This window comes from Silurus meridionalis, chromosome 22 (assembly GCF_014805685.1).
Source record: "Silurus meridionalis isolate SWU-2019-XX chromosome 22, ASM1480568v1, whole genome shotgun sequence".
NCBI classification, from domain to species: Eukaryota; Metazoa; Chordata; class Actinopteri; order Siluriformes; family Siluridae; genus Silurus; species Silurus meridionalis.
The window spans coordinates 4,611,340-4,636,442 of NC_060905.1; the positions used below are offsets into that span (position 1 = coordinate 4,611,340).

Here is a 25,103-nt window from a genome sequence, read left to right on the forward strand (position 1 = left end):
ATTAAAGTGATGGGAGAACTGGGATTGCGTTCATTTTGTTGTCATGAAAAAATCTAACCTGGTGGCCTAACACGCTGGTGCTGCTCATAGTTCTTCACGCCCAAAGCTCAGTTGATTTTAGGACATTGTACTGTATTCCAGGCTCATTAAAGGCCCATTAAGCATTTTTGTTTCCAAACTGTGCATTCGGGGCTGAAGTGGTACATGTTTTGCATCCTGAGTGTGAATCTTTAACCTAAAAAAAACACATCAGTGCATGTTTAAAATAATGTAAGGTGCATTAGGGGTCGAAATGAAGTCAGAGCGAAAATGCTCTTATTGTGCATTTGTTTTGTATTTAATACAACAAATTGAATCGTTTATACTGTTAACAGCCTGAGGGAAACTTAGAAGCGTGAAATGCTCACAAGTATTTGATTTTTACGCTTTTTGATCTGATCTGTTGTGCAAAGCAGTTCAAATTCACAATCAAACATTTGTTTAAATTTTTGAGAAGCTGAAAACGGTGCATTAATGTTAAACATTCAGAATATATATTTTTTTTAATTTCTACAACTTATGTCTGTCTGTTGTTCAACCATGAGGGACTACTGTAACCCTCACTGTGTAAAACATGTTCACTTAATGGCACCACCCTAGCGACAAGAGAGAACAATACAGTTTGGTACATTTATTTGTCATACAAACCTAACAACCAAGTCAAGATCATTAGAAAATTATAACACATGAATGCATCATTGTTTATTACATGCGACTGAAAACCTTTTTTTTTTTTTTTTTTTTTTTATTAAGAATTAGATTAGATTTGTTATATTTTTTGTCCAATGGTATTCCCACAGACATCTCAACACCTAGTGCAACAACTCAATATACAATTTTCATTCATTCATTCTGTCATCCATTCATCTATCCATATATATATATTTATTTATTTATATATTTTTTTAATTTTTTCATTTTTTCATTTTTTCATTGCACGTATATAAAAACCATTAAATAACCTTTGTCTACATCCTGTACACAACTATACTAAATATAAAATGTCTTTATACCCAATGTTGCTGTATGCTTGATTCTGATTGGTCAGTAGGTATTGAATAGATTTCTATGACAGCAACTCTGACAGTAGTTTAGGCTACAAGCTTTACATTAATTAAATCATCCTAACACACTATCGTTTTTCATATGTACCACGCTTTCACGTGGAATTGTACAGTGTGAACTTGTTTAGTGTAAGTCTTTACAGGTCTTATGTACACTTGTATAATGTAAGTGTTCTTTGGGTTGTAGAGTGTATGTATAGTGTAAGTGTATATAAAGTTTGTATATTGGATGTTTCTAAAGTGTTAAAATGTGGTATAAGTATAGTGTAAGTATACACAGGGTTTGTAAAGTGTACACTTGTATAGAATAAGTATTGTGCAAGTACTCACAAGGCTTATGAAGAGTACACTTGGATAGTATGTGTATAGTGTAAGTACACACAAGGCTTGTAAAGTGTGCACTTGTATAGTATAAGAATAGTGTAAGTACACACAGGCCTTGTATAGTGTACACTTGTTTAGTTTAATTATAGTGTAAGTACACACGGGGCTTGTATAGTGTACACTTGTGTAGTTTAATTATAGTGTAAGTACACACGGACCTTGTATAGTGTACACGTGTATAGTTTAAATATAGTGTAAGTACACACAGGGCTTGTATAGTTTGCACTTGTGTAGTTTAAGTATAGCGTAAGTACACACAGGGTTTGTTCAGTGTGCCCTTGTATAGTGTAAGTATAGTGTAAGTACACACAGGGCTTGTATAGTGTAACTACACACAGGGTTTGTACAGTGTGCACTTGTATAGTGTAAGTGTAGTGTAAGTACACACAGGGCTTGTATAGTGTGCACTTGTATAGATTAAATATAGTGTAAGTACACACAGGGCTTGTATAGATCACACTTGTATAGTGTAAGTGTAGTGTAAATACACAGGGCTTGTATAGTGTAAGTATAGTGTAAGTACACACAGGGTTTGTATAGTGTGCACTTGTATAGTGTAAGTGTAGTGTAAGTACACACAAGGCTTGTAAAGTGTGCACTTGTATAGTATAAGAATAGTGTAAGTACACACAGGCCTTGTATAGTGTACACTTGTTTAGTTTAATTATAGTGTAAGTACACACGGGGCTTGTATAGTGTACACTTGTGTAGTTTAATTATAGTGTAAGTACACACGGACCTTGTATAGTGTGCACTTGTATAGTATAGTGTAAGTATAGTGTAAATACACAGGGCTTGTATAGTTTGCACTTGTGTAGTTTATTTATAGTGTAAGTACACACAGGGTTTGTTCAGTGTGCCCTTGTATAGTGTAAGTATAGTGTAAGTACACACAGGGCTTGTATAGTGTACACTTGTAAGTACACACAGGGTTTGTACAGTGTGCACTTGTATAGTGTAAGTGTAGTGTAAGTACACACAGGGCTTGTATAGTGTGCACTTGTATAGATTAAATATAGTGTAAGTACACACAGGGCTTGTATAGATCACACTTGTATAGTGTAAGTGTAGTGTAAATACACAGGGCTTGTATAGTGTAAGTATAGTGTAAGTACACACAGGGTTTGTATAGTGTGCACTTGTATAGTGTAAGTGTAGTATAAGTACATACAGGGCTTGTATAGTGTGCACTTGTATAGTATAAGTATAGTGTTACTACACACAGGGTTTGTATAGTGTAAATATAGTGTAAGTACACACAGGGTTTGTATAGCGTACACTTGTATAGATTAAATATAGTGTAAGTACACACAGGGTTTGTATAGTGTAAGTATAGTGTAAGTACACACAGGGTTTGTATATGTAAATATAGTGTAGGTACACACAGGGTTTGTATAGCGTACACTTGTATAGCGTAAATATAGTGTAAGTACACACAGGGTTTGTATAGAGTACACTTGTATAGTGTAAGTACAGTGTAAGTACACACAGGGTTGGTATAGTGTAAGTATACTGTACGTACACACAGGGTTTGTATAGTGTAAGTATAGTGTAAATACACACAGTGTTTGTATAGTGTGCACTTGTATAGTGCAAGTGTAGTGTAAGTACACACAGGGATTGTATAGAGTAAACTTGTATAGTGTAGGTATAGTGTAACTACACACAGGGTTTGTATAGTGTGGTATAGTGTAAGTACACACAGGGTTTGTATAGTGTAGGTATAGTGTAAGTACACACAGGGATTGTATAGTGTAAGTATAGTGTAAGTACACACAGGGTTTGTATAGTGTAGGTATAGTGTAAGTACACACAGGGTTTGTATAGTGTGGGTATAGTGTAAGTACACACAGGGTTGTATAGTGTAAGTATAGTGTAAGTACACACAGGGTTTGTATAGTGTAGGTATAGTGTAAGTACACACAGTGTTTGTATAGTGTAGGTATAGTGTAAGTACACACAGGGATTGTATAGTGTAAGTATAGTGTAAGTACACACAGGGTTTGTATAGTGTAGGTATAGTGTAAGTACACACAGGGTTTGTATAGTGTAGGTATAGTGTAAGTACACACAGTGTTTGTATAGTGTAGGTATAGTGTAAGTACACACAGGGATTGTATAGTATAAGTATAGTGTAAGTACACACAGGGTTTGTATAGTGTAGGTATAGTGTAAGTACACACAGGGATTGTATAGTATAAGTATAGTGTAAGTACACACAGGGTTTGTATAGTGTAGGTATAGTGTAAGTACACACAGGGATTGTATAGTATAAGTATAGTGTAAGTACACACAGGGTTTGTATAGTGTAGGTATAGTGTAAGTACACACAGGGATTGTATAGTATAAGTAAAGTGTAAGTACACACACAGGGTTTGTATAGTGTAGGTATAGTGTAAGTACACACAGGGATTGTATAGTGTAAGTATAGTGTAAGTACACACAGGGTTTGTATAGTGTAAATATAGTGTAAGTACACACAGGGATTGTATAGTATAAGTATAGTGTAAGTACACACAGTGTTTGTATAGTGTAGGTATAGTGTAAGTACACACAGGGATTGTATAGTATAAGTATAGTGTAAGTACACACAGGGTTTGTATAGTGTGGGTATGGTGTAAGTACACACAGGATTGTATAGTGTAAGTATAGTGTAAGTACACACAGGGTTTGTATAGTGTGGGTATAGTGTAAGTACACACAGGACTGTATAGTGTAAGTATAGTGTGTAAGTACACACACAGGGTTTGTATAGTGTACACACAGGGTTGTATAGTGTAAGCACACACAGGGATTGTATAGTATAAGTATAGTGTAAGTACACACACAGGGTTTGTATAGTGGGTATAGTGTAAGCACACACAGGATTGTATAGTGTAAGTACACACAGGTTTGTATAGTGTAGGCATAGTGTAAGTACACACAGGGATTGTATAGTGTGGGTATAGTGTAAGCACACAGGATTGTATAGTATAAGCATAGTGTAAGTACACACAGTGTTTGTATAGTGTAGGTATAGTGTAAGCACACACAGGGATTGTATAGTATAAGCATAGTGTAAGCACACAGTGTTTGTATAGTGTAGGTATAGTGTAAGTACACACAGTGTTTGTATAGTGTAGGCATAGTGTAAGCACACACAGGACTGTATAGTATAAGTATAGTGTACACACAGGGTTTGTATAGTGCAGGTATAGTGTAAGCACACAGGGTTTGTATAGTGTGGGTATAGTGTAAGCACACACAGGGATTGTATAGCATAAGTATAGTGTAAGTACACACAGTGTTTGTATAGTGTGGGTATAGTGTAGTACACACAGGGATTGTATAGTATAAGTATAGTGTAAGTACACACAGGGTTTGTATAGTGTAGGTATAGTGTAAGTACACACAGGGATTGTATAGTATAAGTATAGTGTAAGTACACACAGGGTTTGTATAGTGTAGGTATAGTGTAAGTACACACAGGGATTGTATAGTATAAGTATAGTGTAAGTACACACAGGGTTTGTATAGTGTAGGTATAGTGTAAGTACACACAGGGAGACACACACTTGTAAAGGATGTCTTTGGATGTTGCAGCATCACATTTTCCCTTCTCCTTAGCTAGGAGATCCAAACCTCTTCCATCCTAAAGATGAAACCCCAGATACATGAAGATACAGTTTACATGTGTTAAAGTGGAAGATCTCCTGTTATAGATCTCTTTTGAAAACCTTTAGGATGGTTTGAAACCCCAGCCCTTCTCACCTCATCTACATCAGCACCTGACTTTACTAACACCCTCGTAGCCGAATGAGCCACAAGCACAAACAAATCTCCACAAGCACAAACCAAAATCTAGTGGAACACCTTCCAAGAGGAGTGGAGATTATTGTAACAGCAAATGGGGAATGAATGTTGAATGGAATGTACATACCAACCTTATGATCAGGTGTCCAAAAATAAGTTCTAGTTGCTTAAACATCTGACTGTTTTGTCCTTCGTGTTTTGCATAGCAATCAAAATAAACCTGCAAATGCAATTATTTACACCTCCTGACCATATGCTGATTTTACATTCTTTTTTTAGAGTAAACATCTGACTTTTATTAGTTCATCATGTATTTATTTATTTATTGTCAAACACACTGTGACTTTTTGCTTATTAAATGCAAACCAGGCACATACAGTAGCCCCGATTATACAGCTAACACGATGCTTATATACATAGGATGTAACAACCTACCATTACTCAATGTGTGTGTGTGTGTGTGTGTGTGTGTGTCTGTGTTTGTTTGTGTGTGTGTAATTTCTGCTGTGGTGTTAATAAACTACACAGCTTAAAAGCCTCCTGTCTTTCAAAAAGCTTTTGGTTTCTCAGTTCTCAAGTCAGTGATTTTTTTTGCTGATTGTTTCCAATCATCTGTATACTAATAGCATGCGAAGAAGACGACAGGGTTGCCAGATCTGTGTAAACTTAAACTTTAACCAAAATTACGTCCTTTTCATTGGGGAAAACCAAGTTGTAAATGAAACATCCTATATTGCCATGCCAGAGTGTGTGTGTGTGTGTGTGTGTGTGTGTGTGTGTGTGTGATAATTAGTACACAATGTATTAGGTATTGTAGGAATCAAGGTCATGATCTCATCAAATGGCTCAGACGTAAACTCTTGTCAATGTAAACATTAATAATCATTTCTTCGACAATACACTGTACCAGTGGTACACCACGACCGCCTAGTGCACTTCATTACGTTGACTTTTATTTTGGAAAGATGCCAGCAGCGAGGACTCGACTTGGACCAGGATTTAGACTTCGAAGTTAATGAATTGACTACGGTGCAGTCTTGGGGGGTCAATTTGTTCTAGGGCTTAGGGATAATTTATTGTTTTGATTTGATTGTAGCTTTTCAATAGAAATACACAGACGTGATTGGAAGGTAGAAATGAACCAAGGACCCGGGAACGTGGAGTGCTGTGGTTTTTATGTGCAACTGTAGCACGGTTTGCAGTAATATACTGTAGAGAAAAGAATCAGAATCATCTTTATAGCCAGGTATCATGGGTTCCCTGGTACAAGGAATTTGTCATGTTGTGCTGGTGCTATAAAAATACAAGAAACTATAATAACTTGGAACATAAAATAATAAATACATTACCTATACAAGATACATAGACATTAACTATATAGTTTCAGACAAATATATTTTAGAAGACCTTTGGAATGGCAAACTTTCTCATGTTCTCTTGGGGGATAATTAGGGGATTTCTGGTTTCCGCCAAAATCCCAGAAACATTAGGCTAAATATCCTCAAGGTGATTGCTTGGGGCTGTTCAATGAACTGGTGAGCTTTCCAAGGGTGTATTGCTACCTTTACTCCCAGTGGGGTTCCTGGAAAGTAGAACTGTAGATACAATTTTTTTTTTTTTTCAAGTTTAGTCTCAGCTGGGCTGATTTTTATTTTTAATTTCAAACCATTTTACATTACATTAGATATCATTTATTTGAGTCTAGAATCAGTTGGTGAAAAACTATTAACAATTTTAGTCAATGCAAAACTAAAAACTTAATGAAATCCCTTTTTTTCATGAAACACCAAGGGTTGTCCTTTATGTGTAGTGCAGGAATAAGATCGGAAACTACGTTTCCCATCAGCCACTGCACCCTCAGGCCATGTCACCTGGTCCACACTGGCATTTGATTAGCATTTGTATATAAGTTCACTTAAATGGCACTCTTTGGGTCTTGTATTTCTTTAATGGTGCTGTTGGTTTTCATGTTTCACTATTTCATTGTGTTGTTTTTGTGTGTTTTGTACTTTTACAATATTGATTCGATCTGAACTTCGCATGACATATAGACTTACACGGGGTGAAGTGGAAGATCTCCTGCTATAAAGCTCTGAACCCCCAACCTTATTGAACACCTTTGGGATGAATGTGAATGCTGACTGCACCCCAGGCCTCCTCACCTTCATCAGTACCTGACTTTACTAACACCCTTGTAGCTCAATGAATCTCAGACATATCTCCAAAAAAACTCCAGTGGACCATCTTCCCAGAGGAGTGAAGGTTAACAGTAAATTGTGATTAAATGTGGAATGTGATGTTCAGAAAGCACATAGAATCTTATAGTTAGGTGTCACAGTACTTTGGTCCACATAGTGAAGGTTTAAGATCATTGTCTTTTGGTTTAGTTCTTGATATAATGGATAGAAAAGCATCAGTGGTTTAGATATTTTATGCACATCCACTGCACTTTGCAGCACAGAGAAATTCTTTCTTCACATATCCCAGAAATGTTAGGAAGCTGAGGTCAGAGCACAGATCAGCAACGATACAGCAGCCCTGGAGCAGAGAGTCTTAAGGGCCCCAACCTTGGTGATACTGGAGCTTGAACCTCCAACCTTCAGTTCTGCAACCCACAGCCTTAACTACTGAATTAACAGTTACCCTAGAGGAGGTTGAGTCAGTGGAGATCACTATAACAGTAAATGAGGACTAAATGTGGAATGAGAGGTTCATGTCAATCTTATGCTCAGGTGTCCACAAACTTTTGCCCTAATCAGAATAAACAAATGACAGGAACCCAACCACATTTCAGTTATATTATTGTTGAAACTATTTCAGGTGCACGCTATTGCATTTAGTGATACACGTGTAGAGATCCATATTTGATGTTCCTGTAAAACATATTTGCTCTCAGGAAGCTGGTTGTTGCATTTGCAAGTATTTGCCTTGAAATATTTAAAAGAATAATGAGTTTTTTAAAATGACACTTTTTAGAATTGCTACATAAAAAAAGTTGATGACCTCTATTAGAGCATCTCCTTGATGCGTGCATGGAAACATTAAGTTTCTGCACAAGCCAGCTCCACACACACACACACACACACACGCACGTGCGTGCACGCACACGTACACTTAGACACGCACTTGCACTCGGCCCTCAGCCTTGCACAGGTCACTATGAAATATTCAACACGCTTTAACTAGACAGATGCACTCACTCGTTCCCAACGTGTGTTTGTTAAGTACCCACAATGCCCTGGGGTCCTCGCAGTCAGAAATACACACGGGCACAAGCTCGACCTTGGCACACGGCTCCGCTAATGGGGTTGCGTTGCATCACGCACCACGCGGGCCGCATCCTCCTTCCTGAAACAGGGTTGTTTTGCGTGCGTAACAGGGAGTAAGCAATCCCAGATGTGCCTTAAACTTTGATTATTATTAGAGGCCTACTAAAAGAGGATAAGTGAAGGGTACACTTGCAATTAAGCGGCCGAAAAACAGCGGGGAGAAATAATCGACGGTAATTACGCTCGGCGAGAACGAAGAGATTAAAGCCGAACGCGGGCTAGCGACAATAAGCGCTGCAGAAATTAAAAGCTTGTTTTTAATTGAAAGCTCATGGCATTGAACTAATCGCTGCAGTGCACACTTAAGGGTATATACACACTATATATATCCATGAGATGTCATTATCTTATTAACATCGTTTCTGACCAATCAGAATCGAGATTGCTGTTGGTTTGTATTAAAGTAGTTGTGCAGCAGCAAAATATAAATGTATATTAATTCACATTTTTCAATCCATTGTTTCCTGTCTGTCTGTCTGTGTTTTCCTATCTATCTATCTATCTATCTATCTATCTATCTATCTATCTATCTATCTATCTATCTATCTGTCTGTGTTTTTCTATCTATCTATCTATCTATCTATCTATCTATCTATCTATCTATCTATCTATCTATCTGTCTGTCTATCTATCTGTCTGTCTATCTGTCTGTCTGTGTTTTTCTATCTATCTATCTATCTATCTATCTATCTATCTATCTATCTATCTATCTATCTATCTATCTATCTATCTATCTATCTGTCTGTCTGTGTTTTCTATCTATCTATCTATCTATCTATCTATCTATCTATCTATCTATCTATCTATCTATCTGTCTATCTGTCTGTCTGTGTTTTCTATCTATCTATCTATCTATCTATCTATCTATCTATCTATCTATCTATCTATCTATCTATCTATCTATCTATCTATCTATCTATCTATCATCTATCTATCTATCTGTCTGTGTTTTCTATCTATCTATCTATCTATCTATCTATCTATCTATCTATCTATCTATCTATCTATCTATCTATCTATCTATCTGTCTGTCTATCTATCTGTCTGTCTATCTGTCTGTCTGTGTTTTCTATCTATCTATCTATCTATCTATCTATCTATCTATCTATCTATCTATCTATCTATCTATCTGTCTATCTGTCTGTCTGTGTTTTCTATCTATCTATCTATCTATCTATCTATCTATCTATCTATCTATCTATCTATCTATCTATCTATCTATCTGTCTATCTGTCTATCTGTCTGTCTGTGTTTTCTATCTATCTATCTATCTATCTATCTATCTATCTATCTATCTATCTATCTATCTATCTATCTATCTATCTGTCTATCTGTCTATCTGTCTATTTGTCTGTCTGTGTTTTCTATCTATCTATCTATCTATCTATCTATCTATCTATCTATCTATCTATCTATCTATCTATCTATATATCTGTCTGTCTGTGTTTTTCATCTATCTATCTATCTATCTATCTATCTATCTATCTATCTATCTATCTATCTATCTATCTATCTATCTATCTATCTAGCTATCTTTCTGTCTATCTGTCTGTCTGTGTTTTCTATCTATCTATCTATCTATCTATCTATCTATCTATCTATCTATCTATCTATCTATCTATCTATCTATCTGTCTGTCTGTCTGTGTTTTTCATCTATCTATCTATCTGTCTGTCTGTCTGTCTGTCTGTCTGTCTGTCTGTCTGTCTGTGTTTTTCATCTATCTATCTATCTATCTATCTATCTATCTATCTATCTATCTATCTATCTATCTATCTATCTGTCTATCTATCTATCTGTCTATCTGTCTGTCTGTCTGTCTGTGTTTTTCATCTATCTATCTATCTATCTATCTATCTATCTATCTATCTATCTATCTAATCTATCTATCTATCTATCTATCTATCTGTCTATCTGTCTGTCTGTGTTTTTCTATCTATCTATCTAGCTATCTATCTTATTAGCTTCAAGAGAAATAAACATTCAGGTTACTGAGGAAACTACCATTTATAGCTGCTATAACATAAGCAATAATGTAAAGAAGGATGTTCCACAGCATTAAAATGTAACTATAAACGGATAAAAAGTCCGCCATGTCCTGTAACATCGAGAAAATTGTTGCAAATCAGACGAGAACGTTGCTTATTATTTCCTCATAACAGCACACACAGGTGTTGAATGTTTTTTTATTTACAGTATGTAACAGACACACATTGAGCGTTGGCATGGCGATGACACGCGCTATTTCCTCGATGAGAACTGACGAGCCGCTCGATCGATTATCCGTAGAAGCAGATTTGTGTTATTAGCGCCGTTGATGAAGTGCCGGATCGGCTTGGCGTCTCGGACAGCGTCTCGTGTGAAAGGTGTTTTCTGTTTTTTTTCTTCACGAGATGGTTTCAATGGCTTTCGTCAAATCAGCTGCTAACGATTGGGATTGGCAAGCAGTCAAAGACGCACGCGTGCTCACGCTAAACAGATACACAACAGGAGACATTAATCTGAGCCGACACTGTCGGAAACAATGGCAAGCGTAAAACGGAAATCTGTGTCTAATCACCGGCTCCGTCGACGCAATTAGACACGGTGTTGACGGCAAACTTGCTACTCACCCCACGGGGTGTGTGTGGAGCTGGTGGCGATGTGGTGGGGAAAGGGGGCGGGGTTAGTTGTTGAATACGATGAGTAAGATTGCTTCATCCGTTTTTGTCACAGCCAAGCTGAGGCGTCAGCCCAGGAAGTGAAGCGTCGTCTCGTTGGCACTTCCTGCTCGCTCGTTCAGATGGTTCGAGGGCTCTGATTCATAGTGCACTCACATTCACTTTCCTTTCTTACTGCCATATTCACAGTGTTCACAGAAGCTGTGTGCGATAAACGACCGGGATGTCTCGGAAGCGTAATGAATATGAGTTTTATGGTGCCTTCAAAAAGCATAAGGTCTGGCTGTTTGTACAGTCTTGACATTAATAATCCATCCTGGGTGTGTGTGTCGGTGCTGGAGCTGCTAATTGGATGTCAAAATCGTGAAAATATAATTTTTTGTTAAGTAAAAAAATATATATCGATAATAATAATTCATAAAAACCTCTTCTTTCAAGGGTTGTAAGGGTTGGAATGAAGTTTGATGAGGACGTATGGAGCTCAAAATAATGAACAAGGACATTCACGACAAGGTCACAGCACTCCTTAAGAATTCACTGAAACGCATATTCAATAGTACATACAATGTACAGTAGTGTCCCCTCAGCAAAACACGATCACACTGAACTGACAGAAAAATTATTGGAGTTATCAAATCACGTCTGTACATGCTTTAGATAAATAGCAATCTGTATCTCTAGAGGTAAAAATGAGGGCCATATGAGGCAATTTATCTATCTACCCACCTTCCTACTCTATCTATCTATCTATCTATCTATCTATCTATCTATCTATCTATCTATCTATCTATATCTATCTATCTATCTATCTATCTATCTATCTATCTATCTATCTATCTATCTATCTGTCTGTCTGTCTGTCTGTCTGTCTGTCTGTCTGTCTGTCTATTAACATCTATCTATCTATCTATCTGTCTGTCTGTCTGTCTGTCTGTCTGTCTGTCTGTCTATTAACATCTATCTATCTATCTATCTATCTATCTGTCTGTCTGTCTGTCTGTCTGTCTGTCTGTCTGTCTGTCTGTCTATTAACATCTATCTATCTATCTATCTATCTATCTATCTATCTATCTATCTATCTATCTATCTATCTATCTATCTATCTATCTATCTATCTATCTAGTTCATTCATGTAAAGTCGGGTGTTATCTATCTATCTATCTATCTATCTATCTATCTATCTATCTATCTGTCTGTCTGTCTGTCTGTCTGTCTGTCTGTCTGTCTGTCTGTCTGTCTGTCTTTCTGTCTGTCTGTTTGTCTGTGTTTACCTGCCTATCATCTATCTATCTATCTATCTATCTATCTATCTATCTATCTATCTATCTATCTATCTATCTATCTATCTATCTATCTATCTATCTATCATCTATCTATCTAGTTCATTCATGTAAAGTCGGGTGTTATCTATCTATCTATCTATCTATCTATCTATCTATCTATCTGTCTGTCTGTCTGTCTGTCTGTCTGTCTGTCTGTCTTTCTGTCTGTCTGTTTGTCTGTGTTTACCTGCCTATCATCTATCTATCTATCTATCTATCTATCTATCTATCTATCTATCTATCTATCTATCTATCTATCTATCTGTCTGTCTGTCTGTCTGTCTGTCTGTCTGTCTGTCTGTCTGTCTGTCTGTCTGACTTTAGAGAAGAGAAAACTTTTTTCCACACTGACTGTAGTCTGTAGTCAAAGAAAATGCTCTCTAAAGTGGACACATTTGAAAACTAACAAAACTAAACTAATCTAAACAAAAACGATGATGCATGTGAAAGCATGTAAAGCAGTCATGTGACCAATTCAGCCAAAACGGTAAAGGATGTCGTTCAGTAATTTTGTTATTTTGAGGTTTTGTGAGCCACGTCATCAGCAGGATACTGTTCTTCAAGGTGGTTCAATATTAAATCTTTTTTTTTGCACGTCTCCCAGTCTGTATTCTCGCTTTCTATTGCAACTTTCTACTCCCGTGTTACTCACAGCAGCAGCTCCACCTCACTGTCTGTCCATGTAAAAAACCCGCTGCGTTTCCACAACATTGCCGCGGCGTTGGCCCGGAAAAGCAAATAAATAGTGACGTAGATCGGAGTGTCTTACATTTTACTCATGCGCAGTACAGCATTTTCACATGTTTCAGTGCGGATGAGCAACTTTTGGGAAACCGTATAAATATGATAGTGTGGACAAATTTATCCGTCTTCGTGTAGACGTATCAGAAATCTTGACACCCCACATCTGTGGAACGCAGAAGTAGATTTTTCCAGTTAAAGAGGATGTTTATGTAAGAAAAAGAGACTGGGTTCAGTGGAATACAGAAAGCAGTGAGATCCTCCTCAGTCAGAATTTGGGGTACAGTCTGAGAGTCTTGACACATGGGACACATGGTATATGAAAGTACACACTTGTCTTCAGCGTGACCAATCAAGCACAGCTAATGAGATAGTTTTACTTCATTGCCAGACACATTATTATTCCCCTTTCAGAGGATAGTACAGAAGAATCCCTCAGTCCTGGCTGTGAAAGTGGTATACAAAGTGGTAAGATGAAAATTGGAACAGACCCATGGAGCGAGACTCCTCTGCTCACTCGGACATCAAGGACGCAGCGAGCTTACTCCGCTCACTCGGCCACTCACCGGCTCTCACTTCCAAACAGGAAATTAGAGATGTGAAAAGGTGGCGGACTGGAGGCGTAAATCGCACCATCAGGGCTCAGAGCACGCACCGGAGCTGTCAGAACCACCGCTGTGCCTCAGCCCTTGCTAAAATACCCTGACCTTCCCTTTGGCTAACGAATGAGTGGCCGAGAGAGAGAGACACTTTTCACAGCACTGCAAAACACTTTGTTGTTCTACCATGGAAAAAAAATGTGTTCTGGTTTGACTAATTAGAGACACGACTGAAATACTGAAGATAATGGACATCTGATTGTGATAATGCATGAATATAAAGGAGATATTTTTAATTTAGAGTTGGGTAAAAAAATAGATCAGTGTTAAGCATAATAAAAGAGAATCGCTAGGAAATGTCTTCAAGTCTAAAAATATTTCTAAAAATAGAGACAAATCATTTTATTTAAGAGGAAATGCAAACTCAAAATTTCCACATGGTTGTGTTTTAATGCTTCGACTAAAACTCAAGCAGCTGGAATTATGTCAAATTGTGAAACTATATTTCAAATCCAAACCACTCAGCTATAACACAAGTGAAATTTGTTCAAAAAGAGAAACAGGATTATATTATTATAAATGGGATTTTTCCCCCCCTCACACTATAACGTCTAAAATTAAGACTGGTTTTTGTCTTTCTTTAAATATATATATTTTTTTTTTTTACAATTAATATTTACATTATTAGCATTATGATGCTAATGATTTATTTGAATTTCAATTATTGAAGAAAATCTAAATATTGCAAGAGGTTGATTAACAATATTATATAGAAAGCATAATAGTTGAATGTTGTATATATGGTATATACAGTATTGTAGCACTGCATGTAAATTCTGCTTAATATGAGTATGGATTTTTATTAGTTACATACATAAACTAATATAATAATATTATAAAGTTCCAACAGGCACCTGAAAGACTCAGTCTGTGCTGGCAAACTCCAAGTGGGCTTCCATGGGTTCTGAAACGAGGGAATAATCTCCAGCAGCTCTGCCATAAAGCCCAGATTGGTCAGTGATGGTTGTCCTTCTGGAACTTTGTCTCATCTGCACACAGGATCTCTGGATTTTAGTCAGACTGATCATCGGATTCTTGTCACCTCCTTTACTAAGGTTCTTCTTCCCAATTGCTCAGTTTGACCAGGTGACCAGGTTTTGGGAATCTTCAATGCATCAGAAGTAAATTGTTTGTGGTCTTCCCCAGACCTGTGGCTTGCAGGTGGTTCCTTTGACCTTATGGTTTGGTTTTTGCTCTGATCTCCATTGTCAGCTGTGAGGTCTTCTATCGAGAGGTTTGTGCCTTTCCAAATAATGTCAAATCAATCATCTTTCCACAGGTAGACTCCAGTCAAGGTGTAGAAACATCTGTGAGGCATTTTCAAGTGTTGTTGCGGTGGGTCTAAATATAGTGAAGTATTTTTTTATTGTAAAAATGTACACATACGATTGTAGTTTGAGGCCGCAACATAAGAAAATAAAAAAAAACTGAAGGGGGACTGAATACTTTCTAAATGCACATTGTGCCCCCGAGTTACCATAGTTCCACTTACACAACAAAATTGAACAAATATTTGACGTTTTGTGCGTAGCAGCGTTTACTCTTCGCCCTCCACTCACGAACCGGCACTTGTCCATCCGCCCACTGCCACAACAAGGTGGTATCAAAAAGATTTGAGACTAATAGTGCTAACTGGTGCTATTTTGACCATGTGTTTTACCACGTCTGCGATTTCCTCATGACAAGTTAGAGCAAAGAGCAAATGTGAACTTTTCAGCAAATCTGCCACAGAGAACTTTGACATGACATACTGTACCTTTAACATTCGAGGTGTTTTGAGTGACACACGCACTTTAAGGGCTGAAGAACGTCACTGGAACAAGCTCAACCATTCGGTAACTTGTGCATGATCATCGTTGGAGAACGATCCACATGATCTCACTTCCGCACCCACCCTACATGCCAGATTTGGCTCCTGCTGACTTTACCCTCTTCTCAAAGATAAAGATGCAGCTCAAAGATAGTTGTTTTGACACCATTGTGGAGATCCAGCATGAATCGCAGAAGGTGCTTGCCATTCCGAAAACACATTCCAGAAGTGGCAGGAACGCTGGAAGAACTGTATTGCTGTGCAAGAGGCAAATTTTGAAGGTGATTAGTGTGTAAACGTACATTATGTGACATTATATTTAAATATATGAATAAAAATACACAATCACAAAGATAAATCATGTTAAGTGTAAATGAATAAAACTATTTGCACTTGTGTAGACGCACTCACACTTACACACACACTCACACTCACACACACACCCACTTCCTCTCGGACTCACATAATGAAGCTCGCATACCCTTGAACATAGCCATAAAGACACCCACATTAACCCAAGCACACACTCCAGAATTGGACAGTGAACACTGATGAGCTCGTAACGCGATTATGCAGATTTCTCCAGGTTGAGAAGGTGGAGTCGAACGTGAGAGAGAGAGAAAGTGTGGGCCAGTCAGTGGAATGAAAGCGCAGTTGACATTGTAATCATGTCACTGGTGGCATATGAGACGGAATAACGAGCAGCGAGCGATGACTTTGCTCCAGTCGCACTCACACCGTTCAGGTGCGCCCATTACCATAGAGGCGGAATGCATTCCAATCAATGCGAGGGTAATAAGATGCTTAGATCTATGGCTCGATGATCAGAGTGAAAAGCACAGCAGGCGAGGCTGATTAGAGGCAGCTGATTGGCCTGTATTGTGTGTGTCATTCCAAAGATGGTGATATGTGTGCTTATGAGTGGAGATTGGGGCTAGTCGTAGCACCACTGTTTTACGTGTGTGTGTGTGTGTGTGTGTGTGTGTGTGTGTGTGTCTCAGATTTTATGTCACAGTCCAAACTACATAATGATTCCATGGAAATTGAGTAGAAAACTTTGCTTAGTCAAAGTTAGCTTTAGGTGGAAGGCTAGCATCTAGCAAAAACTCATTTATATTGAAACTTTTCCAGATTAATTTGTTGCTCAGAGCTGTACTTTCATTATTCCTTTGAAATGTTCGGTGATATTTTGAGGCGCCTGTGTGACAAAGACACTGTTAGCGCTAGCAGAGTTATAATAGTGTTTACCTGGAGACTGAGAATAATTAAAATGATTGCCAAGGATAAAAAAATAGTTATTTAGCTTTGGAAAAAAAAGAATTACACAAACGAGAGCAAGATCTTGTTTTCTCGGTTTGGACTGAAAGTCCTGGCGTGTAAAACACAGAATCTGAGTCGAATTAGCTTTTAAAATCGGCTAAATAATATTCCGGAGCTCTCAAACATCAGCTAGCATGACAATGACTGCCAATGCGAACCACCTGAATGCTAATGGCTAACGCTTGCAGGCAGTAGAAACACAGATATCTGTGTTCGTTTGTAAGTGGTAATTTGCACATTGCTCTCAAGTCATTTCCTTACTCATGACGTACAAAGAAGAGCAAAAAAGAAGACACGGGCGTCTAGACATAAGCAGGTCTAATGTATGTTCTCTCAGAGCACGTAAAGCTCTAAAAAATCAAAATGCACACTTTTACATTTACAGGCTGTGTGGGGCTTTCTCTGTACAAGAACTTCCATCATACAAACAGTGAATGCATGTGGGTTCATTCTGTATCTAATGACATCACACCAGAGTAATAAATACGGAGAAAATAAATGCTAGGAAGTAAGAAGCTAAAGTTGTCTCTGGGATGTTTGTAGCTAGAACACTGATTAAGCCTGGCAACTTACATACAAAACAAACGACTGATGTTGTCACTGAATAAAAAGATACCTATATCTACTCTACCCTTTCGAAACTAGTTTTGTAACATGCCCATAGATGGCAGCACAAGACTGCACGCACAGTCACAGAAAGCACCAACCTTCATTAACCAGTATGCTAAAATACCTTGTCCTGTGTACATTGGGAGCTGTGCAAGTGGTGCTGTTCTGACCATGTTCTGATGTGCATTACCACGTCTGCTGTGTGTGTACCCAGTCACATGTAAATATCTCGCCGGAAACAACATTATCTCACTAAAACACCCAACCTACTCGCCAGATTTGTCTCCTGTGGACTTTATTCTTTTCCCGAAGATGAAGATCCAGCTCAAAGGTCACTGTTTTGACACCATTGCCAGATTCAGTGTGAATTGCAGAAGGTGCTTGACACGTTTCAAAAAGAAGACATTTAGGACACATTCTAGAAGTGGCAGAAGCTCTGTATCGCTGTGCAAGGGGGCTATTTTGAAGGTAATAGTGTGTAAATGTAGATAAATAAAGTACTTTCTTGTAAACAGAGCTAGTCTCGAAACTTTTCAACATCACCTATTATTATGGTGGTGCCTTTTCAGAGTGTACAGTATGGAGCTGGTACAGTTAACTTACACGTCTAATGGGGAGGTGGTAGCTCAGTAATTGAAGCTCTGGGTTACTGATCAGAAGGTTGGAGTGCAAGTTCCAGTATCGCTAAGCTGCCACTGATGGACCCTTGAGCAATATGCTTAACCTACTGTTCTTCAGTAGTGCTGAATCATGGCTGACCCTGGACTCTGACCCCAGCTTGACTTATGTACAAGCCTGCTACAAGCAAAGTTAATACAAGGTCTGGTCTCTAATGCACATCAAACTTTATCACAAAAATATAAAAAACACTGGAAAGGCACTGAATGGCACAAACCTTTAAAGTAAAAGGTTCTGTTTTGGAGTTTCAGTCAAAACTACAAAATTTAGAGGTGATTTTTTAACACAAACTTAACATTCGATTTCATGTTCCAGATACAGTTAAAAACTCATTTTTTCACCTCATAAACATTAGAAGATCGCACCCCATGTTACATTTTTCCGTTACTGAAAAATTGATGAATACTTTTTTTATGCATCGATTACTGTAATGCTTTGCTTGTTGGGGTTTCAAAATCTACTTGAAACAAATTGTAGGTTGTTCAAAATTCAGCTGCTGGGGTTCTGATGAAGACCAGGTCTGGTGAGCAAATTTCTCAAGTTTTTGGAGTCATTGCTTTGGCTCCATTTAGGTTTCAGGTTGATTTTAAAATTCTTATACTGACCTATAAGGCCCTACATAATACGGCGACTCATTACTCAATCTTTAACTATCTACACTCCAAGGCGTGATCTCCGCTCCTCTGATTTTACTCTTTTAGTTATTCCTTTTACACGTTTAAGTTCTAGAAGTGATCGGGTTTTTGCTGCCTGTGCACCAAAACTTTGTAATTCTCTCCTCATTGAGATTAGACAGACTTTTTAATGATAGCTTTCAGGTTAATGATGCTTATTTCATTTAATTTATTCATGATTACTTTTTACATTTCATTTTTATTTTCTATTTTATGCATGAAACTCACTTTAGGGTATTTAACTCCCAAAGAGGGTATGAGGAAGAAACCTTGAGAGGAACCAGACTCAAAAGGGAGCCATCCTCATTTGAGTGACACCGAGAGTTTGATTATAAATCATAAAAACAATACAAACACAGGAGAAAAATATCATCAGCCCGGAGTGTGTGATTATGAGTAAAGTTCTTTCTACACTCTTATACTGTATAATACAGTTGGAGTTGTGGAACCAGGTGCTCCTGAAGAAGTCATAAATTAGCTCAACATCTGAGATTATTATAGATCATTATATAGACTTTTAAAGGCACTATATAAAATCAAGAATATTATTATGATGATTATGCTTTTAACTTGCTTGCTTGAAAGCAAGATAAGAATACTACATTTCCCAATAAAACCTTATCTCCAGAGGTTAGTACATGACAAAAAAACACGACAAAAAAATGATAACATTTGAGTTTTTGATGTGATGTTGTCTGCTTGATGGGTCGACTTGACATTTCTCTGAGTGTAATGTGTCCTGTTACCTAAAATGAGATTGTCTAGTCCATCTCAGACTGTCTATCACCTTTCCGCTGCATGACTGCATGATTAGCAGTTAGCCTGGGGTTATAGGAGTTCAGGCTCTGATCTTCTCAAACACACCTGCATTCCCAGTGGACCAAACCCAGAAAATGCTATAAGAATATACACCAAGTGTCAGGATTATGGACAGGGACTATGTTACCCACACCCTACTACACTGTCACATGACTTTCAAACTGTTCAACTGATCAAACTGTTACCACAAAGTTACGTGCACACAATTGTTTAGGATGTGTTTGGATGTGGTAGCATGACACGTTCCCCTAATTTGAACTAGAAGACCCAAACCTGTTTCATCATGACATCTCCTTGAAGATATGCTTCATGGGTTGGAGTAGAAGATCTTGAGTAGCATGCTATGGAGCTCTGACCTCAACCCTATTGGGATGAATTGAAACAGTGAATTTATCAGTACCTGATTTAACTAACTCTCTTGTGGCTGAAATCTCAAAAATCTTCACAAAATTTGGTGGAACATTTTCCCAGAAGAGTGGAGGTTATAATAACAGCAAATAGGGACTAAATGTGAAATGGGATGTTCATAAAAGCACCTACCAATCTTATGGTCAGATGTCCACATACTTTTGTAAATATAGTGTATATATATGGTGTATACTCATGATTCTCTTTACTCATGATCATGTTCAGGTTCTGCTTTTCTGGTTTATGTTTTAAGTTAGTGTTATTGTTTGCTTTCTGTTTGTGTTTCTTCTTATTAAAAGTGATCACCAATTCCATTCGAATTTTACACATCATCCAGCAGTTGGCTTGGGAATGTAAGAGAATAGAAAATTTAAGCTCTGATCTTCTCAGCCGGTTGTCACTCTGACCTCCATCAGCCAAAGTGGAAGATAAAAAAAAAACCACCCTCAACTGGATAGATGCCACGGTCATCGATTACTTCACTCGCTCTCACCGATAACTAACCGCAATAAACGCTGAGATCACTTTGTGCCGAGTCGAAACGCTAAGTGCTCCAGACAATATTATTTGAATTTATGCAGTGGAGCTCGTTTTATTCCGTGCAGCTGTAGATCTTTAAATTGAAACACCGACTCTAAATTGCACAGCATGCATTTAAAGGATTACGTTTTCCCCTGCCAGTGCTCCGTGCGTGATGTGTGTATATGTGTGTGTGTGGGTTTGAGTGAGTGAGTAATATGGAAATTGGAGAGTATTTGGAGATCATAAATGTAAATACGGCATTAAAGAGCTACGTTGATGGTGATCGTACATAATGCTTTACATATTGGTTCTATTTAAATCAAGTGCACGTAACTGAAACGTTGCAGGGAGATGATCATTTTCCTGGAAAAGCATCTTGAGATCTGGTATCTGAGTAAACTGTTGACAGAGTGGGACTGTTGTCAGGTTTGTCCTTATTACACTTTTTATCAGCCACTGCACCTTGTCTCATGATGCCTGCACCTGATTCCCATTCCTAGATAATTAGGACATGTGTATAGCATTCAGTTACAGTCATTCTGTGAGGACGATTCAGGTCTGTGTTCGGGCAGCGATGGTATTTCACTGTAACGCAGCAGTGCAAAGGCATTAACTTCTGGCGCAAAGTCTGTGTTTAATTCTTTAATTAGCCTTTCGAACCGTCTCCTCGGAAACAAATCACTGCATCAAAGGTTTTGCTTTACATTACACATCTGTCTATTGTCTTTTTACATTTATCCCTGATGCGATTCCTGTTTTTATCTGGAACTTTAAACATTTATTGCAGATTACTCCTGCAGTGCGAATCACATTCTGACCTTCAGCATCGACGTTCTCGATTACAAACATACTCAAAATATCCTTCACTTTAAGATTATATGGTTAAGATCTATTCTTACACTACTTAAGTATCCTCAGATGTGTACCTACACTGTTTAAAGGCTAATGTTGAATATTTGACGTCCAAAACATAAAAGAAATACCTCATAACAGTTAAAAATATCATATAATACTCACATATGTTAGATTACCATAATTTGACTGTAATTTGCTAAAACCTGAAGTATTATTATTTTTTAACCATGAGGTCTTTATGCAAAGTCTTGCTAATGTGTTTACCTGAAAACTACTTTGGCCTGAACTGACATCTCTTACACACACACACACAATGACACACACAGGCAAAGCAAAGTGTAACTTCTGCAACTAACTAACACGCTTGTGAGATTGTGTTGGCCTTCCAAGCTGTTATTGGCCATCAGTGCTGTGTATATTCTTGTGTGTTTTGCCCTAAAGGCACCCTGACAGGCTCGCTATCCTCAGCTGACGGTCTCTAAAAAACCTGTTATGTGACTGTGAGCGGTTTGTTAGTGTCCAGTGTGTTACATCAGAACAGCATTGTTTGGCCTCACGCTCCAATCGTGTCCTGCAAGACCCAGCGCGTCAAGTCTCTTTCCCTCTCTCTGCACACACTCATTGTTGTACAAATGATTACCAGAAATGTGGGTTGTACAATACTTTAGCACATTTTGTCTCTGAATCTCCAAACCTTGGCTTAACAGAGCGTCCTGTTCACCCAGCGTGTCCTCCATCACTTGTCTTTATCTTCCTTTATCTCTTTTCCTCCTTTCTCTTTCCTCGTCTTGTTCTCAATGGGCCTCATTTATCAGTCATTTAGTAAGGTTGTGTGGTTTTCGTAAGCCACCCTGGAGAGATACATACGCTGATTTTCTTTGTTTGTTTGTAAACGCCAATCAGCCATCAATTACCAAGAGCATTTTTGGATACGGTAACATTTCTTCACACCCTCAAAACTCCACGAAAGTTAAAACACACAAAATGACGACTAAACGGTAAAAACTAAATGGTAAACGATTTGTTTATTTTGAATACGAATCAGAAATAGTCCCAAAGAGTAATTCTTTCATTTTCTACTGAACGTGCATGAGCAACGCATTGCAAAATCTTTGTAGGTTAAAAAACCTTCTTTCGGCTTCTCCCATTAGGAGTCGCCACAGCGGATCATCCGTATTCGTGATCCGCATGTTCGATTTGGCACATGTACAGCATACCCTGTATATACAATTCTCCTATTTTTTCCTATATATATATCTTTATCTTTATATATTTTATATTTTACATAGTTTATTGGTTTTATTTATCTGCCTTCTTTTCCCTTTGTTTTATTTCTTTCCCAACCCTATTCCCTCATGCCGGTCAGTCGTAAAAAGCATTTCACTGCATGTCGTACTCTGTATGTATGGGTATGTGACGAATAAATTTGATTTGATTTGTTTTTACGCTGGATGCCCTTCCTAACGCAACCCTCCCCATTTATCCGGACTTGGGACCGGCAATGAGAGTGCACTGGCTTGTGCAACCCTAACGTTCGGTTTTCCTGACCGGGAATCGAACCCAAGCCGCGGCGGTGAGAGCGCCGAATCCTAACCACTAGACTTATGTACAGGAAAAATGTTTATTGTTTATCTCATGAGTCCTCCGGTCTGAGTCATTCGTTCTTTTGTCACGTGACTACCATATATGCGCTACACAATTCAAATAAATTTCATAAATGTTCTGAGAAAGAAACCTTGAGAGGAACCAGACTAAAAAGAGAACCCATCCTCATCTGGGTGGCACAGAATGTCCATTTATTATCATGTGGTCCTGAGCCATTGTAGTAGACTGTTGATTTTAATTACAGTCCAAATCCATCCTCAAAGTTCATGAGTTGCTCAGTAACTTCATGGATTTTTAGGATGTTGATTAAGGAACCATCTGCAGCTGCACAGAGTGTCTCCAATTGAAGAGAACTCCATCCAGAGGTGGGGTGTCGTGATGAATTGGGCAGATACGAAGAGAGGAACGGGAGAGGAACACTGGTACCTCAGGAACATGTTCAACGTGACTTCCAGTTATTTTGCAACCATGCTTGCTCTCATGCTGCGTATTGCTTAGACCTGTGATTGGACATTGATTGCATGTCAGTGTGACCTCAACACAGTGATGAATATAAAATACTGTACAATGCAACACGAATTACGTTCAGATCCGCCAGGCAGGATTTCATCTTAAATTACAAAAATAACGACACGTTACTCTTGTTTTTTTCTCATGTAAAACAGCACAATACAACATCTGTATGTTGTTTACTACATTTTCTTTTCAGGTTCAAATCCCCTGTGGATCCCCTGCAAATTACCGTAGTGAGTTTAGATGTTGCGATGAAAAGGCAACCGTAGACCTGCTAGTTCATCCTTCTCTTATTAGTCATAATACATTTGCTGGTCTTATTGGTCTTCATTTTTATGGGGATCTTTTTCAATTTACTAAATTGCTGTGTGTAATTGAAACAAATGCGATTTTCAATTGACAGTGTAATCAGTGTATATTCAATTACAGCAGCTCAGTTATGGTGCTACCGCTTTAAAGCTGATCAATCGAATCAGGAGCACATTCAGGAGTTCTTTTAGGACACAGAACCTTTATGTTTCATGTTAAATTGCTCACGTAGGTTATTTGTGAATAAATCAGTTTGTATACAGCTCCCTAAATGAGCCCTTGTGTCTGTTAGACTTTTTGCCTGTCTTTTTCCCCATTTGAGCATGTGTGTGTGTGTGTGTGTAAGTGTGTGGTTGGTGGCCTGAATAACAGCCCTTGCGTATCAGATTGTCTCCGATGTCTTGCTGCAGGCTGCCGGGTTTCCCTGCTCTGACTCTGAGTGCCGGTGACAGTCATCTGCCCTGCTGTATGATCCGTGACCTTCTCTGCTCCATTAAAGCTTCAACACAGATACACAGGGCAGATGGTGCAGGAGGCATTCACAGCCCACTCCAATTCCCATGAAACGGATTATTGTGGGTTTTTGCCCCTAGGCAAACTTTAAGTCTTAGTTTTGCACCTATTATAAACTCGCCAACCAGCCTTTACTCAATAACTAAACACTTGCGCTTTACTGTTGGCCTTTTCCTTTTTTACACAACCTTTTATCAAGTTGCCATTTGCACATTTTTTTCATCTAGTGTACATATCTTCAACAAAGCAAATTTTTGCATCTAGTGCATTTACTGTACATATCTAGTGTAGAATAAAATTTTCCTTTCACATTAGAACCACTCTTCTTGGATTTAAAGAAGATACTTTTGCATTTTTTGAAAGTCGACACAGGACAGATGATGAATTGGGTAACCAGATAAGATGGAATATTTGTTTCACAGGAAGGACGTTCAACACTGCCTCAACACTGAGAAAAGTAAATGTGACTTTAAATTAG

The 25,103-nt window shown here is 38.1% G+C and overlaps 1 protein-coding gene and 1 long non-coding RNA gene across 2 annotated transcripts in view; one reads left to right on the forward strand and one right to left on the reverse strand.

The window, feature by feature from the left end:
• olfm2a (olfactomedin 2a) overlaps nt 1–25,103 on the forward strand; it is a 133,076-nt gene that overhangs the window by 900 nt on the left and 107,073 nt on the right. The window lies entirely within an intron of this gene.
• LOC124376347 lies at nt 10,781–11,310 on the reverse strand. Its single transcript, XR_006923830.1, has 2 exons — nt 11,169–11,310; nt 10,781–11,079 (listed from the first exon to the last, which is right to left on the reverse strand). It is a non-coding gene; the product is annotated as an uncharacterized LOC124376347 (long non-coding RNA).